Genomic DNA, 20,865 nt, shown 5'->3' on the forward strand with positions numbered 1-20,865 from the left:
TCACCCAAATCGAATTCTCTCTGCACATTTTACATCTGCCCCCCTGCAGTGCACATGGTTTTGTCCATGTAAGAAGGATTTTGTCAGAAAGAGTGAACTAGAATAAAGCCCAATGTGTCTAATACGGCCTACACACATGCCGATATTAAGGCATTTTCTAAGCAATTTTGCTTAGTTTGGCAAAATCACTTAGCAAATGCCCTCACATCGGTGCATGTGTGGAGGCTATATCAAGGGGCGTAACTATAGCACCGCAGCCCCCGCCACCGCGGGGGGGCGCTGTGCATGTGGGGGCGCCGGGGGCTGCGGTGCTATAGTTACCCCCCCCAATCCCCCGCAGACTTACGTATCTCGCTGGTCCTGGCGGCTCCGTTCTTCTGATGAGGACCACCACAAAATGGCCGCCCCCATATAGCACACAGTTCTCTGAAACTGTCTGCTGTATGTGGGCGGCCATTTTGTGGTGGTCCTCAGCAGAAGAACGGAGCCGCCGGGACCAGCGCGATAGGTAAGACTGCGGGGGAGGGGGTTAGCATAGGCGGCGGGGCGACGGGGCGGCCGGGGGGGTGCTTGACGGGGCGGCGGCGGGGGGTGGGTATGGGCGCCCCCCCCCTAACGGCGGGGGGGCGCCCAAAACATAGCTACGCCACTGGCTATATCGGCAACAGTGCGCGTCCCCGCGCGTCTTTATCGCTGGCCAAGATTGATGGACAGTGTCCATCAATCTCGGCATCGGCAGGGTTCTCCCACCGGAGAACACTGGCGCTGTCTGCTCGCTAAGCACACAGAGCTGACAGCTCGCTCTGTGTGTGGGCTGTCAGCTCTGTGTGCTATGCGATAGCGGCGCAGCACAGCCCGACCTATCATAGCTAGGTCGCCCTACACACATCGCTATGTGTGCAGGGCCATAAGTCTAGAAGACTGCTGAAAGAGACTGAATTGGAACAAATAGGTGCTTCTGTACATCAGGCTGGAACTAGTATATGCAGGACTGTTCCCTGGGTTGGAGCCTTTAGGTGCGTACCCACGGTAAGATATAGTGCAAAATCTAGCACACTATCTAGCTAGTTTCGAATAGCATGATAGATAGTGCACTATATCTTACCGTGTGTACGCACTATCCAACGTACGATGCACGCTCCCGCCGGTCGTCTGGGAGGGAGCTGCTCGGGTGAGCATGCAACTCAATCTGGCTAGAAAGCATAAGATAGTATAGTGTAGTACAGCTGTAACGTCATATCGTATATGATATCTTATGCACATTGTACGTTATTTTAAGCACACATCTTATGCTTTTGACCACTGGGACTTTCCTGGGAAATCGTATACAATATCATACGGAACATAAATCGTACCGTGGGTACGCACCTTTAGATATTCTGGTCTGTACCCCAGACTGGAAGTCTTGGTATGCTGGGCTGGACACTGGGCTGGGACCAGTGGTATATTAGTCTGTAGTACACATTGCTGGAACCAGTGGTATACTGCAGAAAATGGTATATTCTAGGGATTCTCTAGTAGACTCAGAGGGGAGCACAGGTTCAGGTGTCACGCTAATAGCAGGGAGACTTATTGCACTGGCAGCTTGCCTTTCCAAGTGGGAATGCTTTTATAGCAGTCCCTGAGGTCTGATTGGCCAAATACTTTAGCTGATCTCCTATTGGCAGAAGCCAGGTCAGCTGACCTGAACAAACATGGCAGCGCCCTTTTAACGAAGTCGAAGCAAGATTCTCCAGGTGGGATTCCGGAGCTTTCCCCAGATGACTCACTCCAACACTGAGGGAGAGAAGCAGAAGTGAACAGATGATGGATACATCAGCTGCAAACAAGCACCTATCAGAACCAGATCAGACAGGTAAGAAATGGTGTCTGAGACACACACACACACACACACACACACACACACAAATCATGTACAGTATGGTGCCTCAACAACAGGTGCTGGAAGCCTCTCATTGCTAAGTTCAAAGATTGAAACATTCAAGGGAGATGTAGCGAAAAAGTTGCCCATAGCAAAAAATTTGCTTCTAACTACCATGTCTTTAGCACAGTCTATAAAATGACAGAAGATGATTGGTTGCTATGGGCAACATCAGTCAGCCATAACATTAAAGCCATCGTGCACCGTAGTGTTCAATCTGGTCAGAGATAAATCATTCCATTGTGCGTTTTGTGCCTGCTCCTTATTTAGAATGGAGGAACAAAACTAACAAATAATATTTTTTCCATGTTAACATTTAACCTTGAACTGATAGTTGGTCAGCTATGAATGGATTCTATACACATAGCGATATGCGGCAGCGACGGACGATTTAGCAGAGCGATTCCTCTTGACCTTCCCGAACTCTAGGACGCTCAGAAAGTGTCAGCGAGGTGCCAGGGTTGTGCACATGCGATTGTGCTGAGAGATTTAGCATGGACGAATTCAGAGAATAATAAAAAGGAAATTTAGATAACAGCTTGATGTATCACTCATCGCTCATTGCCCGATACAAAAAACTGCAGGCGATGTGTAGTCTTTTCTGAGCGATTTCACTAGATTTATCCAGTAGGCGGTTTATACATCTCTCAGCAATAGCGACATGCGTGGCCACACTTCGCTATGGCCCCTATACACACAGCTATTTTCTGAGCGATGTAGTTCAATTAAGTAAAATTGCTCAGGAAATGGCCTGAAATCGCTATGTTTGTAGGCCCCATTACACCGTAAGGTGGTCATACACTACGGCAACTTCTCCCCTCAGAGAAGTTGTTGAGCCGCCCGGGACCTTACTGGGTGGCAGATTAGATGCGATATATCACGTTCGATCTCAGGCAAAGCCTGCGTTGCTCAGAAACATACAAGGAGAGAAAAAAGAAAATCAGTTTGACTGGGATGCACTCCTCATCCACATTGTCCAATGGGACATAAAAGTTAATCAACGTTCTTTATTAGTATGCAATTAAAGGTAAAAGGCCATCATTTGGTTTTTTTATTGGTCAATTGTATTAATTGTCTATGACCTGGTATACTGGGTCCCTGTATCAGGAATATTGATGGCGAAATATTAAAAACAAAGTAGTGAATATAGAGTAGAAAAGAAAATAAGAAGATTAAAATCTGTAAACTATTGTTTTAATCTGGTTTACTCTGACACTTCTTTGATAAGTGTCAGTGGTTTTGTACCAGTGAGTGCTTGGATAGTCAGTGGTATAGAGCCGCTGAGTGTGTTATATTATTCTCCAACTTCAACCATTAATTTTACTGGTATAGTTTGTTCAAATGTTGCAATTTTTTCAATGTTGATTCACATACACTGTTGCCGTCAGAACAAACACTGTTCTCTGATTCAGGTGACTGTTGCTGTGTTTATCCTGAAAACAGCGCAGTTCGAGTATTTGTTAAAGCAGTATTATTTCACCTCCCGTCAGGGGTATTGCTGATACAGGAAAGGGCTGCGGTTGGTGTGTGCCAGCTTTATTAGTGCATATGTTATACCGCTATGACGGGTAATATTGTCCCTAAGATTGGCAGAGGGACCTCCGCTGCTGATACTTCAGACAGTGTCCACACTACATCTGCAACATATAAGAATAGGGCCGCTGAGTATGCTATATTTTTATGCAACTTCTGAACATTTATTGTGCTAGTATGGCTGTGTGATTTTAATTCACATATATTGTTGCAGTTAGGACAGGTGCTGTTTTGTATTTAGGCAGTGGTAGGTATATTCGCCTGAGTACCACTCAGTCTGCGTATTAATTAGGGCAATATTATCTCATGTCCCGTCGGGGGTATTATTGGTGCACGAAAGGGCTGTGGTTGATGTGTGCAAACTTTGGGGTTTATTCTAGTTCATTCTTTCTGACAAAATCCTTCTTAGATGGACAAAACCATGTGCACTGCAGGGGGGCAGATGTAACATGTGCAGAGAGAATTAGATTTGGGTGAGTTATTTTGTTTCTGTGCAGGGAAAATATTGACTGCATTATTTTACACTTCAATATAGATCTCACTTTGAAGAAAAACCCCACCCAAATCTAATTCTCTCTGCACAAGTAACACCTGCCCCACCCGCAGTGCACATGGTTTTGTCCATCTAAGAAGGATTTTTTCAGAAAGAATGGACTAGAATAACCCCCTTTATTAGTGCATATGTTATACCACCTTGGCAGGTAGTGTTGTTGCTCAAATTGGCCGCAGGGTCTCTGCTGCTTGATACTTCAGACAGTGTCCCAATACACATACAGCATGAATTAGTATTGTGATTGGGGTGCATCAATGTGCACCTTAACAACAGGTCATGAATCACATATGTACACTCTAGCTGGCTAAGGCGGCAGATGGGGTAGCGGGCTGTGGACCACCGTCGCAGCCTGGGAATGTTCCCGCTGTATTTGGCTGCGTGTGCTGGCGTATATGCGCAGTTAGCAGCCGGAGACTTGTATTTATAGTTCTCCGTATGCACAGCACCTCCGCAGTTTAGGGGTATATTCCCATTAGTACACTGCGTGTGCCAGCGTGTCAGTCACGCTACCTGCAGCAAGCACTTGCTCTGTTGCCCTTCTTACTCCCACCGCAATCTATTATAATACAATTAATATACAATCACTGATAACAACAAACAAACAGTTTACAGCAATATGCCAATGCGCATTTCGCTCTCTTTAAGCTTTGTCAAGGCTTAATCTAAGTGTCCAGCGCGCCCATGATTTGCTATATTTAAGGGGTAAGTCCTCCCTTGGGAGTGGTTAACTGGAACCAATCCCAATCCTCAGTTCGGGATTTCAAAAGTCAATAGTCACTGTAATAGGTTAACTAGTTAACCCTTGCTCCGGTGTGGGCTGTATTGCTGTTCTATTGCCCAATTAAAGGGGTACTTGATCAATTGGGATCAAAAAATGACATGTTATTGTCAATTATTTGTACAAATCCAGTGTGCATCCAATCCAATTTTTGTTAGGTGGTCTGATGTATGTAGGCGCCAGTTAGATATTGCGATATGGCGCTTTATATTAAAGATGACATGTATTCTGTATCCTTTCTATACGCAGTAGCTAATTGGGCTATTGCATGTGCTTGTGGTCCGTGGTGCTGCGGATGCTATTCTATGGCCCTTATTCTGATTGACGCGTACTTTACCGCATACTTTCGGATCGCGTATTTACGGCGTCTGCGCATGCGTGGAGAACGCCACGCGCATGTGCCACGCCTTGACTCCGTACCAGTTCGGCCAAATCCCGTCCAAAACTGTTCCCCGCAATCAGTCGGGAAATATGGGCGTATTATGGGCGTCATGCGGAATGACACATGGGCGTAGTTTCAAAGTGGGCAAAACGGGGCGGAAACATGGGCGGATACGGGGGAGTACACTTATGTTGGGGGGCGTACATTCGGATAGCACTCCGAATGCACGCGATCAAAAAGGGCAGAAATGTGCGGTGTCCACAAGTGTACTATTGCTTTGCGGACACCACTCGTTCATGCGGTAGGCGAACGTACCGCCTAATGACTACAAGCATTAACACCTGAACCCAATAGAATCTACTCCTTTACTCATTACTCACTAATAGGACGCTTGTCAGTGCTTTAATTGAAACCATTGCTGCTTCAAGGAAACCTTAGTAATCCCCCACATATGCTGTACTTGTCACACACTTAAAAACTGCTAACAATGGACATGACTGAATATTAATACTATCAATACACATGTGTATTCGACATGTACTCATGAAACCACACATTTTTGGTAAAGTTAACAAATTTATTTGTATACATGTCACAGTCAATGCCACTGTGATGCAATGACCAAAAAATACAAAATCCAAAAAATAAACAACATGGCAGGAATGTGCCAAAATAAATAATAATACAAAACAAATATAATTGCACACAGATGGACTCCAGCACCTCCTATGTGCCACTGCACATGCAGCCAGTGGGAAATGAGGATGCTGCTGGCCCTTCTACAGCAGGGCAACCTGCACCTGACCATTCTACAGCAGGGCAACCTACACCTGGCCCTTCTGCAGCAGGCCAACCTGCAGCTGGCTCATATGCACCATCAGCAGAATTGTTTGGAACACAACCGGGGACTTCACAAGATAGTACCATGGCCATCACTTCAAGTACAGCTGACAGTAATGGCAGGCAAAAGAGGGCAACAGGGGAACCAAAAAGGACATATGAAGCAAGGGCTCATCTGGTTACCCTCAGCACGTGATTGGACACAAGAAGCTGACACACACAGCACAATGGAAGATTTGGGACCACATAACGGTGGAGATTAATGCAGCCACAAGTTCATTTGCGACCACGTTTGGCCTTGGTAGGCTCCTTGGCCTGTGCAGCAGCTCTTCGGCCACGGCCAGATGCTGGGGCAGGTGGAGCAGATGATGTTGAGGGGTTGGCTGGTCTACCCCTCCTGCCAGCAGGGAGTGTTGCCGGTGGTAATGCACCAGAAACGGATGACATTAGGACCCTGTTGCTGGTAACCAGCTCCACCATAAGCTCATTATGGTGGAGGAGGAGATCATTTTGGCGGGTGGCTTGCTCGGCCAGCACCTGAGCACTTGCAGCCATGGCCTGATGTGACTCAGCCATGGCCTGCATGCTCGCAGCGATGGCCTGCTGGGTGCTGACCAAGCTCGCCAGGATCTCCTCGGTCCTACGCATCCGTTCTGATGCCAAGTCTCCCTGCTGGTTGATGTCCCCAAGCATGTTGGCCAAGGCGGCCAAATCGGCTTGGGCCGATGGCTGCTGCTGCACAGGCCTACCCCTGGGGCCAGGTGGCACGGACTCCTCCACCTCCTGAGCAGAGTCGTCACCAAGCGGTGGGGTGTCTGTGGAAAAAGATAAACACAATTAGGAGACATTCTAAGATAATTACTTGCACAAGTTTATGGCATGACCAATATTTACCTTCCAGAAAAGACGCAAACACTTCAGCTGGGGCCTCGCTATCCATCGTGCTCACCCCCCTGATCTCCTCAACTGATATACAGCTCTCGGCCATCAACTCCAGGGGGGTGAGCTCTAGCCCTGATGGCATGGGCCCGGCCCCAGATGTCTGGCTGTGTTCCCACCGCTTGGTCATCTTCCTCTTCAGGTTGGTTTTGAAGTCCTGCCACCTGCAATGTAAGTTGACATATTAATACATGTCACTCCAGATGTTAGCTGTTGCAGCCATTGCTCTGTGCTACATATTACGACATGTGATTAATGTCCAAAAGATAATATTACATGCAACTATGATATCAACCGTTACAATAGACATTCACAATCACCCTACTATAACTCTCACCAAAATAACATGGCAATAATGTCTGTGTATCGTAACAACCTCACGGGCCATTTGCAAAATCCATCTAAGCATCAATTCAATCATTACTTGGCTATTACTGGGCACATGTATCACAAAACAACTTGCCTCTTCTTCACATGGTCCGTCTCACGAACTTGTGGCGCTACTTCATTAATCTCTGCCGTTATCTGTTCCCAAATCTTCCATCTGCGTGTGTGTGTCAGCTTCTCCGATGGACACTCAATCCAATCACGTGCTCGGGGAACCAGGATGGCAAGCTCCTGTGCTTCATATGCCTTATTTTTTTTTGGTGGTTCCTCTGTTGCCCTGGCTCTCCCCTTGCCACGTCCTTGGCCACGCCCCCTGTCACGTGTCGCTGCACTTGAAGTGCTGGCCATGGTACTACCTTGTGAAGTCCCCGGTTGTGTTCCAAACAATTCTGCTGATGGTGCATATGAGCCAGCTGCAGGTTGGCCTGCTGCAGAAGGGCCAGGTGTAGGTTGCCCTGCTGTAGAATGGTCAGGTGCAGGTTGCCCTGCTGTAGAAGGGCCAGCAGCCTCCTCATTACCCACTGCCTGCATGTGCAGTGGCACATAGGTGGTGCTGGAGTCCAGATGTTCAAAAAGGTGCTGCAGCTCTGGGTCCACCTCTGGTTGTGATCCAGACATGTTAGCAACAACATTGTCACCTTCTAATACACCTTTATATACTGTTTGTGTATCCTGTTTGGCGGACATCAGCGGCAGCTGCGTTCCGTGCGTGAGCGTACGTCGCTGTTTTTTCGCGCCGCATACGGTGGCGGAAATTCCATTGTGTAAAACCTGGCGAAAGTTCTACATGAAATACTGGTCACCAATGCTAACATTGCATAGAATCTTCTGATACACCTGTGACTATTGCACAATACACATGCTATTTGCTAGCATGACATGACATTTGATTCATGACTACTGTGGTATTGTGGCGTTTGATTGCAAGCTAAAAGTAGCCCAATCCCTTAGATAATCCAGGCCACAAGTCATGCAATACTCATCTCTACTGTTATAGACCACACATGTGAGAGGCCTATAAATAGTGACTTGCTGCTAGAATCATTTGTCTCCAGATCTGGACTTGTCAGGGTCTAAGGTAAGGTCTTCCATGCTCCTTGTAGATATGATATCCATTAACAATGTAAGTGTATGAATGTATGCACCATTGCCTCACTGACTACAGATTGTTGGGCCAGCAAAGTGCGTGTATCATTATTGCAACATGTCACATGTTCACTATTTCACTCACAGGTCTTAAACCTGTGTGGGTTCATCTATTGCAGGACAACATGTCCCAGCAATAGATGAAATGTCTCATAGTACATGATGACGGCAAAAAATGCTGACACCTTTATCTGTGTGTTTAGGACGGTGTGTATTGAGTTCATATTATTGTTACATCATTATAGAGTCAAATGGATCTGCGGGATTTCACGGGGCGGCCATCTATTGTACGTATTGAAGCCTACAGATCTATTTGTAGTGGGATATGGCCATTATGTGCATAGGTGCATCAGTATTTATGTTCATTTCTTTATAGGTTGCTGAAGCAATGATGCGCTACATGGAGAGGAGGCTAAGGGCACTTGCGGCTCTCCCCACTCGTCGCCCAAGGAGGCCAGGACGTGCTAGAATCTATCGCACACGGGTGACTCTGTTTGCTATGCCCGATGATGAGGTACTTACTAGGTACCGGTTACCGCCACATGTAATTCTGGATCTGCTCACGTTAATTGAGAGCGATCTGGAACCTCTACACGGGATCACGACAGCAATTCCGCCTCACACACAGCTGCTGGCGGTGTTGCATTTCTGCGCCTCAGGATCATTCCAACAAGTAGTGGCAGTACTTGCTGGAATATCTCAGCCGGCCTTCTGCCGAATCCTGAGGCGTGTGACGTCGGCCATGTTCAGGCGCAAGGGGCACTTCATGGCCATGACATTTGCCACCGAGACCCTGCGCAGAAGCCAGCAGGCCTTCCATCAAATTGCTGGCTTCCCTAATGTGATAGGGGCTGTGGATGGCACCCATGTACCATTTGTGCCTCCATCTCGAAGTGAGAAGATATATAGGAACCGCAAATTGTTCCACTCACTGAACGTGATGGTGGTATGTGGCCCATCCATGGAAATTCTCGCCTTCAACTCGAAGTTTCCCGGAAGTGCCCATGACTCTCATGTCATCCGACAAACCGGTATTGGCAAAGACTACAAGAGCTGGAAGGCCGTGATGCGTGGGTTCTGGGTGACTCCGGTTACCCATGTACGCCCTGGCTACTTACGCCGTACAGCTCCCCACCACCGGGCCCACAGAAGGCATTCAATCGGGCGCATGTTGCCACCAGGCAAGTGGTGGAGCGCTCAATTGGCCTTTTAAAAGGTCGATTTAGAGTGCTCCACCGCACTGGTGGTGACTTACAATATGCGCCTCAAATGGTGTCGAGGATCGTGGGCCTGTGTATATTTTTCCACAACATTGCTGTGCGGCGTGAGATACCCTTTGATGAGTGGGAGGTACCATCTGAGCCGCAAGATCCGCCCATGCGCCCATCCCGCGCCCCTGAATGCCGGAGGGGATACCAGCTGCGGGACTCTGTGGCGCAAAGATACTTCAGGTACATGTTATCGAGTTGACAGAACACACCAATTTTAGTAAAAATCACCCCTTCAAATAAGTACAGTGTGTTAGTTGTCAGTGTTACAAAACGAAAATTAGCCAGCCTGCCCTCCTAATGGCAAAGAAATAGGAGATATTTATCATATGTGCTTAGTTTTGGGGGAAGTTCAATATAGGTGCTCATTATTATACCTTGTACAAGGGATCTTATGTGTTTGTTATATCTTCATTATTGTAGTTGATACTATCCCTGATGACTGGTGAGTACATTGATTTATTCTCTAATGTGTTGGGGATTTTTTCCTGTGTTGATGTATGATTTGTTTGCAGATATATATATATATATATATCTATATATATGATATTTGAATTTATTAACATGTTTCAACATTTCAAGGAGCAGGCAGCCAGGCAGCCAGGCACCCAGGCAGGCAGGCAGGCAGGGCTGGTGTATAATGCTGGTCTCAGGATACCTGCAAGTATGTGTATGTGTCTTTTAAACATAAATGTACGCATACACATAGATGCATAGAGTAAGTAATGCTAACTACAGCTATGCGTTGCTAAGCTATAGCACGCGTTGCTTGGCGGAGCGAGGCGTCATTGGATTTGCTAAGTGCATACACACTGTGTTTTATATATATCAGATTTGTTCATTGCCATACATCAGCACTACTGTTTTGAAGGCATGCGAATTTGTCACCATTTGTGTTGGCGCAGAGACGCTGTTCATGTAAAGATGAACAATAAAGTTATTAACACAAATAACTGTGATAAACCAATGCCACCACCTGATTGGTTGATAGATGCCATTGTTAACATGGCGGAGACACGAAGGGCAGACCCCTTTTCACCTGCGGAGCTGAGGGTTCTGGTCTCCGTCATGGAGACAAGGCTGGGCCGTGCGGGGCCCTTTATCAGTAACCGCCATAAGCGGAGGGCCTATGCTGCGGCAGGGCGCCGTATTTACGCCCGCACTCGGGTGCGGAGGTCCATCGGGCAGCTCGAGAGGCGGTGGTCGGACCTCCGCAGGCGCCAGCCCCAGCTGCTACAGCAAATCAGGGGCGAAATTGCTGATTGTGAGTATTTTAGCTATGAAATTTCGCACTTACAACATAGCATATATAAACAATAAAATGTGTCTCATGATAAGTGGGTGTCCATGGGTTTAAAAGTCCATAGACTGTTATGTGTGCTTCTTCCTGGTTAACATGCAGTCATGTGGCTTTTATATGTAATGACATAGCATTGAGGATTCTGATGCATACAATGTGCCAGATCTAATATGTGTTACACATTGATAAATGCCAGGGTTGTAATGTTTGAACAAATTACTAACAATCACATAATAATTTAAATGTCACATTTTGGAGTCCATTAACAGTAAGGAGCTACTTTCCTGCATCGTTTGCCATCATTATCACCCTTCCATGTATGTCTTGTTATGGATTAATACATGTGCCCCAATGACCCGACATTGACCATGATTTTTTTTTCTACCACACAGCACGAGCCCGAGCCCGACAGGCACGTGAAGAGGCCGAGGCAGCCCTGGCCCAGGAGGAGGCCCAAGACCCTGAGGAGGAGGTGGCGGCAAGGGTGGAGGAGGAGGAAGTGGAGGAGGAGGAAATGTTGGAGGAGCAAGTGGAGGAGATGGTGGAGGAGATGGTGGAGGAGGTGGTGGAGGAGGAGGAGGTGCCTGAGGAGGTGGTGGTGGAGGAGGTGGAAGAGGAGTTGGTGGCAGAGGAGGAGGTGTTGGTGGCGGAGGAGGAGGTGGAGGAGGAGGTGGTGGTGGTGGAGGAGGAGGTGGAGGAGGAGGTGGTGGTGGTGGAGGAGGTGGTTGTGGCGGAGGAGGTGGACGAGGTCATGGTGGCGGAGGAGCTGGCGGAGGAGGGGGCTGAGGAGGCCACGGTTGCCCCAGAGGATTCCGAAGCCGAGGGGGAGGAGGCGTGCCAGGCCCCGGAGTCCCATCAGATCGGTATGTTTACATAATGCATCATTCATGAAGTAGTTGTACTGGTATTTGTTATGTAGCACTGGTGATTAAAAATTTTGTGCTAATACTATTCATATAGACCCCAAAGTGGGTAGCTACAGATACAGGTACGGGTTAGATGGGGTGTCCAAGGCATCCCTTTCATCCAGGACACCTCTCAATTACACAGGTTTGTGGGATGGGTTGGAGCTCCATTTTGACTGCCACATAACCGTTGTAGTTAAACAGGATCCTGGAGTAAAGGGATGAGTGGATCATTTGTGGATTAAATTCACCTGCTGCACGCGTAGATTATGACCCATCAAATAGTGGAATCTATATTGTTGGTGAATGTTATTTATAAACTCTAGGATGTATGCTATAAATGGAGTATGGCCCGGCCTACCTTGGAATGGAGTCACAAGTTGCCAGTGTCCCAGGAGCCTCCTCTACCTAAACACCCCCTGTAGTTCAGATTGTTTTTTTGCCGTCACAGAATTGTAGGTTGGTTTAGACAGAATTATGATTTTGAGGATGTGTACTGTGCATTCCTGACATTTGCATAACTCCCATGCCACGAACCATCACTGAACTTAGACTGAGCAGAAGTTCTTATTGACGGAGGCCATGACATGCTTGTCATTGGTTAGTCATGGGTGGGTTGTGACTGAGAAGAAACACTATGACTGTTATGTCTTCTGCAGAGTAAAGGGTAGAGGGAAAAAAAGACAGTATGTAGTAAATAAGTTTGCATGTATGTATATATGTATGTGTCATATCTATTTATCTATGTGTGTCTCTATCTCTCTACATAGATAGATATATATATATATATATATATATATATATATATATACACACACATGTCACCTAGCATTTGTGCAATTTATGTCGCAGTATGTGAAATGTATGCATGAATAACATGACTAATTTTTGCCCCTTTGACATGCCCACAGATGACACCACACCGGCAGATGAGGGTGTTCTTGGGGCCCTCCTGCGGGCGGAGCACCATTTGAGGCTTTTACTAGCCGATCTGCAGGACCTCAGAGATCTCCTGATCTAATTTATTATTTTATATTTTTTTATTTAAATGTTAATTTTGTATTCTAATAAATGTTTTATGCAAGTTCACAGTTGTTGGTTTTATTTACACATTAAACAGTATATGTGTAGATTGTTTATAATCTTTTACACAGGGTCTAATACAAACCATTGCACTTAAATTGCTGTAAGGGTTAATGTGTGCAATGCATGTGTTAGGCATGCTTGTAAGGATATATTGGCATCTAATTGATTCCAATTCAAAATAAGCAGTTTTTTATGAGGATAGGTAATTGAATAAGTGGGTCATGTGATGTATTGCAGAAGATACATAATAGTGGGTTGTTTGGCGTAAATACTCCGCTTACGGGCGGTAGCACCGCTTGGCTCCCGTTCGGATGCGGTATTTCCGAGCATACTCTGTAATACTCTGTAATACCGTGCAGAATCGGCGTGTTTCTCCCGCACACGCATGGTTTGTATGTCGTCCGTAAACACGCCCTGTTTTTAAAGAGTGAGTCCGTCCGAATGCGGAGGACACGTGGGCGTTTCTACGGACGATGGCCGCACGCGGCAAAACACCGTGGCGTGCGGACCGCTCCGTAAGAATGCGGGAATATCCGCACCGATCAGAATAAGGGCCTATATTAGCTTCTAAATATGCGGTGCTTCATATGAAGTACAGTTTTAAGAAGCCTTATATGGCTAATGGGGGTGTAATGGTGCGCTTAAAATGTAATCGCAAACTTTGAAATGGTTGTTCACTAAAATTGTTAGTCTGGTGGTTCGATTGGTGCAATAAATTGGTGCAAAAAAGGGGTGTCAAAAAGATGTACAAATGAAACCATTGGTGAGAAGTGCTCGTGAAAAATATATAGAACCCTGATGCCGTGTTAGGATATCTGAGTGTATTTTGACTGCTCTTATTGTGGTCGTGGTAATTAGTTGCTGTCCGTAGAGTGGGCTAAATGTGTAGAGTTGGTTGGAGAGTGATAGTGTATCGTGTATATGTGCAAGTCCGTGCAAAAGGGTGAGGTGCCCTAGAGTATAATGTTGGATTCCCGTGTTAGAGTGTATACATTATATTAATATTGTGTACTAGATATTTGAACAAGGTGGGAAATTATAAAAAATATATATAAGTATGTAATAAAATGTATGAAGATTTGTTATGTGGAATTTCATGGGGAATAAATGAACAGAAACGCGATAGTGGGTGATAGTGATCTCTATTAACAATGATATAGGAAAAAGAAGCTGTGCTTGTCACCGTTTTGCTGAGTAGATGGTATGGCTATACTTATTATAGAGTAAGCTAGGACGCGATGTAGGATTGTCCTTTCAGGATTCCATTTGTATATGTTGTGCAATCTTATTGCTAAGAAGTAGGAATGATTATACATGTCATATTGTTTCATGGTTGATGGTTATATGCCCTGGTTGTATATTGCTAATATGTGCTCAGGTGGTTCTCTAATATGGTGATATTTCTATTATCCCTGTGGGAGTTCGTTTTGGTTGTAATATCTCCAGTGTAATCCAGATGTGGAGATGACTAATGAGAGTAGTATAGATATATCTACATTATGGTGTCTTGGATGTGACACTTGCATCTTATACGTTTTGAGTTATGGTTATTGTCTGACCTCCTTGTAATTATTAGTGTAGAGGTATGCAGCTAAAAAGCTTTTGTGTCTCGAAGACCCCGGCTGAGAAAAGATGGTGGGTCTATAGGAAGGCTGAATATATTATCTCTTCATTCAAGCCATTTGGTTTCAGACTGTTCATGAGAAATATATGTTTGGATTCTTTCTTGAGAAGCTCTTCTGTTATATTGCCACCTCTTATGCCCAAGGTCACTTTTTCCAGACTCATTGCTTGTAGACCTTTAGGGTTACTTTGGTGGTGTCTCAGAAAGTGTCTTGCTACGCTTGTGACCTTCTTCATTTTATCTAGGTCCTTTTGTGCGTTCTTGATATTGTTCACATGTTCTAGGATTCTCTTCTTCCATGGTCTTTTTGTCATCCCTATATATTGAAGGTTGCAGGGGCATGTCAGATAATAGATGATCCCTTCTGAGTCACAGTTGATGAAATCTCTTATTTTGGTGCTCACCCCATATCTGTTTGTGAATTGTTTACTGTTCACCACATATTCGCAGGCTTTGCATTTGCCGCACTTGTGGCAGCCTGTTACGTTAGGTTCTTTCTTTTGTTTCCATATGAAATGGCTTTGTGTCAATCTATTGCTGAGATTAGATGATTTTCTCCAACTGGTAGGGATGTGTTCTCCAATGGTCGCCCTGAGATCCTCATCCATTGTAAGGATGTGTTGATGCTTAGACATGATCTTATTTATGTTTTTCCAATCAGTACAGTATGTACTGATGAATCTAGGGGCAGAGTCCTCCTTTTTCTTGGTTTTGGGTACAAGTAATGTTGCTCTTGGTGTTTTCTTTGCTATATGGTATGCTTCTCTCTGGAGTTTCTTGCTGTACCCTCGCAGGAGTAATCTCTGTCTTAGTTCTTTTGCCCTTATTTCAAATGTGTTGTCCTCAGAGCAGTTGCGTCGTAGGCGGATATATTCTCCTTTAGGTATTCCTTTCAGGGTGGCAGGAAAGTGAGCGCTGGTCTCATGCAAGATGCTATTTGTTGCAGTTTCTTTACGAAAGATATTAGTTGTTAGTGCATTATCTGCGGTTTTTTTTATTTTAAGGTCCAGGAATGAAATTTCAGTGTTGCTGATACATGAGGTGAGTCTGAGGTTGAGTGGGTTGTTGTTAAGTTTCTCCATCATTTCATTGAAGAGATCTGCGCTTTCCTCCCATATTATCAGGATGTCATCGATAAATCGGTACCATCCTATAATACAGTCCGTGTATCTCTCATTCTCATGGTTGAAGACCCATTCTTTCTCCCACCGCCTAGGTATAAATTTGCATATGTCAGAGCACAGGTACTACCCATCGCGGTCCCACGGACCTGCAGGTAGTACCTGTCATCGAAGGTGAAGAAGTTGTGCGTCAGGACAAATTCCAACAGTTCTAGTATGAAGTCATCTATGTCTTCATATTTTCTCATTCTCAGAAAGTATTGTGTTGCTCTTTGGTGATTTATGCTAGTATAAAGCGATTCCACGTCGCAAATACATAGCAAGGTGTTCCCCAGTACGTGTATATTTTCCAACTTTCTGAGGATATCCATGGAGTCTCTGACATATGATGGTAATTCCACAACAAATCTCCTTAGATAGTGGTCCACAAAAGTGCTGGCTTTTTCGGTGAGGTTGGAGATGCCCGATATAATCGGCCTCCCTGATGGGTTTGTTTTATTTTTGTGTATCTTGGGTAACATGTAGCTCAGAAGCAACCCAAGAGATTGCTTGTACAGCCGTTGCAACTCGCAGATTGCACAGGACTGCGCATCGGACCAGCTGTGATTAACCTGCAATTTGGGCTCATTTCCTGTGACTTATGCCAGCAGCAAGTACAACACAAGAAAGATGCCTCCAACCTCCCAATCATAAGTCTAATGCCAGGCAGAGTTATAGGGCGGTCTTCACTGCCACGGCGAGGGGGTTTTCTATGGCGAGGATAGCTTTTTTTTCAGCGAGAAAAAGCCATCCTCGCCATATCCAATGTTAGGGCGAAATCCTCACTGTCAGAGGACGCTGCATTTTGTGGTGAGCCCTGCTGTTTTAATGGGCACACTCACCGCTTCTACATAGCTGAAAACAACCGGCGAGGTGGAAACGGCGAGTGAAGGGGGGCAGTTACAGAATACTCTGACGGCGAGCTATCGGCGCTGCTTGCCGTCAGAGCATTGAACATACCCTTCATAATTTTTTACAGCATAGAACCAAGTAAAGACAAAATACTTCCCATGGCTCTTCTTCATTAGATATATTTTTGAATGTTTTGTATTTTTTTATTTTCGCTACATGAATCATTGCCTGCAATTGTGTCGGTTCCAAAGCAATTTCGCTTTCACAAAATAAAAATGAAGTTGATTGAATTTATGAAATCACTACTGGATAAAAACAATTAGGAAAGGGAGCTAACAGGCTCATTAGTGACTGCAAAATGTCAACCTGCTTACAAACAATTACCATTCAGTTTTAATCAATATAAAAAGAAAAGGTTTGAAAATCTAATACCAATACCATACATAAAAGAGATCGCTATTATTGGTACTTGTTTCCTAGCACGGCGCCCATCGGGTCCCATCGCATACTTTAACTTAAGGTATGCGATGGGACCCGACCAACCCAATTTTGAGCTTTTTTTAAGTTTCCCGACAAATGTAAAATCGGATCCATCGCATGCCATTATAATGGCATGCGATGCGAACGACGCGACCAACCTGATTTTACATTGTAAGCATTGTATGTAATGTTAAATTCCTATGTAAAATCGTGTCCATTGTATGCCATTATAATGGCATACAATGCGACCAATGCGATGGACCCGATTTTACATAGGAACCAATGTTAAATGGCCCCCCATACCCAGTTTTTGATTGTATACCCACCCTGATGGGTGATTTGGTTGCATGCAAAGCGATTTGCCCGATTTTTGCAACCCGATTAAAATCGGTGGCGCCGTGCTAGGAAACAAGTACCCTATTATTAATGCATTTCCAGCTGTTATTGGAAATACTTATATAAAGTGGTGGAAAATAAAAGTTGCTGTAAAGCCCTGTAAACACACATCGATTTGCTTTTGATTCGATGTTAGCTTCAATTTTCTATTAGATCTGGCATTAGATCTTTCCATTCGATTTGGCATTAGATCTGTACTTTTGCATTCGATATACATTCATGGTACATTGAACACATTGATTTACTAGATCGAATTCGATATTTCCTTGGCTGCACAGTAGATTTTTCTGTTCGATTTTGTGAAAACGGGAGCGCGCATCGAATCGAATGTAGATCGAAAGTGACACAAAAACCATTCGATTTCGTTTAGGATTCGATTTGATTTTGCTTCTATAAGACAAATTGGACAAATCGATGCATGTGTACAGGGCTTTACACAAGGTCATGCAGCATTGGGCGCTGGGTTCTAGAACAGGATTAACCCTTTGAGTGACAAGTGAATTTGTCAAAATAGGTGTGAAAATTGCCAACTTTTTTTATTCCTCATAATGACCTGTAATGTTACCTTCTATAGGAAATATAATCTTTTTTTTTTTACACAACATTTTTTATTTTAATTTATATAACAAAGGTGAGCGACGGTGGCATTTTTAATGGATATTTTAATACATCTCTCACAGAGATGTTGGCACTCAAATGGTAAAGGGCTAAATGGGCATGGAGCTGAAGGGGCCAGCACTGTGACCAGTGCTGTGTGGGTGTAGCCAGTGACATGTGGGTGTGTACACCCCTAAATGATCAGCTCCGCCTTCTCCCTAAACATAAACAAATAGAAAAATATTTTTTTTTAATACTATTATACCACTTTCACATCGCCGACACGTTTTAAAAACCGGTATTTAAAACGGTAATTAAAACGGGTCAGAGCCTTAACATTGCCGCAGATTACCGTTTTAAATACCGGTTTATACCCCTTTCACAACGCACTTTTAAAACGGTAAATTGCCGTTTTTTTTTTTCCCTTTTTAAAACGTTTAAGCCTGCACTGTGAATGCATAGCATTGTACACATTCACATTGCACAAAAAACGGCAAGGAACCGTGTAGGACTCTGCTTTTTACACGGTTCGAAATGCCAGTTAACTTTAAACGGTAAATCGGCTGTGGTGCATTCACAGTGCAGGCTTAAACGTTTTAAAAAGGGAAAAAAACGGCAATTTACCGTTTTAAAAGTGCGATATGAAAGGGGTATTACTTGCTATGTAAATCTGTTCCATTTACGGTCATATCAGCAGGTGTGTTTTATGATCCATTTTTGTTGTCTCCACTCAATAATGCAATTTTTTAACTGCCATTAAGTCTTCAGTTAAAAGGTGCCCATTCATTGGGGTGACTTTTCTGAAGGGCGGAGTCACCTGCGATCCCCCTTGAGCCACCCGGGAGGCTTGGCGAGGTCACTTATCTATAGTGCCGCACTTCCAGTCTTCAGGCTCCAATGCGATTGCTCATAGGACAGCGCATTGCATTGGACCTTGGAGGTTATTCTGGTTGAATCGCAAAACTGGCAAATTTGCAGCTTTGCGTTTCAACCAAATGCCTCCTGCATTACCGTCCGGCCCCCTCTTGCGCGCTGAGTTTCCCCCCAATGCATGCGAATGGATATTTTGCATAAACATCCATTCGCAGCTTGCGTGCAGGGCATCCAATGATTTCAACAGTGCACGCAGATGTAAGACACCCCTCTGGTGTCTTACATCTGCGAGTGCCCTGTGCGGGAAGCAGCCGGCAGCTGACATCTGCTGACGTCAGCTGCCCGACCCCTGCAGCCGCGCCAGGGGCACATCTCTGTGGAATCGCCCAGCATTTTTATGGGGACACCCTTGCATCCCTTTGCCGCCGCCCTATGCTTGCACTGCTAGGGCCGAACGCAAGGGCGTAACTACCATAGGTGCAAGGGGTGCAGCTGCTATGGGGCCCAGAGCAGAAGGGGGCCCATCTTTGCTGTCTAAGTAATATGATTTACATACATTTGTCACAATCAGTTGCTAAATAGGGGGCCCTTACAAACGTTAGTTATGGGGCCTACGGATATCTAGTAACGCCACTGGCCGAACGGGATGGTGAACAAGCTGATCGCCGCGCTTGCGCCAAACAGCTGCACATGGGAGCGTGGCAACTAGAATAAGGGCACTTATGTCAAAACTGTGCATGTACAGATCTCCCCAAAATTGGGGAGGGGGGGGGTATTTTTCTGCCAGTTTCCGTAGTGCTGCTGACACCGGCAATGGACTCTGGAGGGTAAGTATTAAAAATAATAGGTGCAGACCCGCAAGTGCACTCATTATAAATACACCCCTGCTCAGTACCTAATCCTAACTACCTACCACCACCCCACACCCCCCCCCCCTCCCCTCCCCTCATCGCCGCAGCCTGACTCTAACCCTCTACCTGACCCTCTCCATGAGGGAGACAATGCTCTGCTCCTGGACTTCCCTGGTAATGTAGGATTGCCATCACCTGTGGTGAAACACCTTTCTTATCAATTACCTAGCTCCACACAGGTGATGGCAATCATACATTACCAGGGAAGCCCAGGAACAGAGCATTGTCTCCCTCATGGGGAGGGTCAGGTAGGCAATTATGCCCCTAACCCTAATTCTGTTCTATGTCGACATATGATGTCTATGATCACAACTTTTATTTACACATAGCAAACAAATACTTTTCAGAACTTTGCTTTTGCACTGAAATAAGCACTGCCCTTTCCATCCCAACTATAAATCTGTGCACATTTGCATCCGCCCCATCTGTAGCACAACACTGCATATTGCTCATTGTTAGTCCTACAGCATCTCCGGAGCAGTCCCTACAGAATGTGTTCGTCTCTCACAGCTTCTGCCTCTAGTTGCATCAATCGCTGCCAGCACGCTATCCAGCATCTTCTACTGCGCATGTGCAGCTTGGACTCTGTCTGCATCAGCTGCTGCTGCTACTACTAGGCTGTATGATCTCTCAATGCCTGCTGCTGGTAAGTAACCCTTTATATATCAATCATACCTTTCCTGTCCTGTTATACCCTTTCCTTGCCGATCTTCCTTCACATGCATCCTCCTTGGACTGATGAAGCACCTACACTATTGTAATGCTCTGGCTTTCTGCTTGTTGCTGGTGTTCTTAGATCATAGGGGCTGTAGTCCTAGCACAGATACCAATCCAAGGCTAGTCATCAACCTGTGTCCTCACCGCTATGTACTTTGGCACAGGGATGGAGCTTGTCTGTCATATATCCCTGCAGCATGCATGCAGAGGGTGCATT

At 45.3% G+C, this 20,865-nt stretch overlaps 1 protein-coding gene across 1 annotated transcript in view; it reads left to right on the plus strand.

The window, feature by feature from the left end:
- Window positions 1-20,430: 20,430 nt before the first annotated feature.
- The window catches only part of RNF144A (ring finger protein 144A), a 59,129-nt gene continuing 58,694 nt past the window's right edge, over window positions 20,431-20,865 (plus strand). Inside the window, exon 1 of the mRNA XM_083178519.1 lies at window positions 20,431-20,577. The gene's annotated coding sequence lies outside the window, so the exon portion shown is untranslated. The remainder of the gene's footprint in view (window positions 20,578-20,865) is intronic.

The sequence above is a fragment of the Crinia signifera genome, chromosome 3, assembly GCF_055691185.1.
Source record: "Crinia signifera chromosome 3, ASM5569118v1, whole genome shotgun sequence".
In the NCBI taxonomy this organism is placed as follows: Eukaryota; Metazoa; Chordata; class Amphibia; order Anura; family Myobatrachidae; genus Crinia; species Crinia signifera.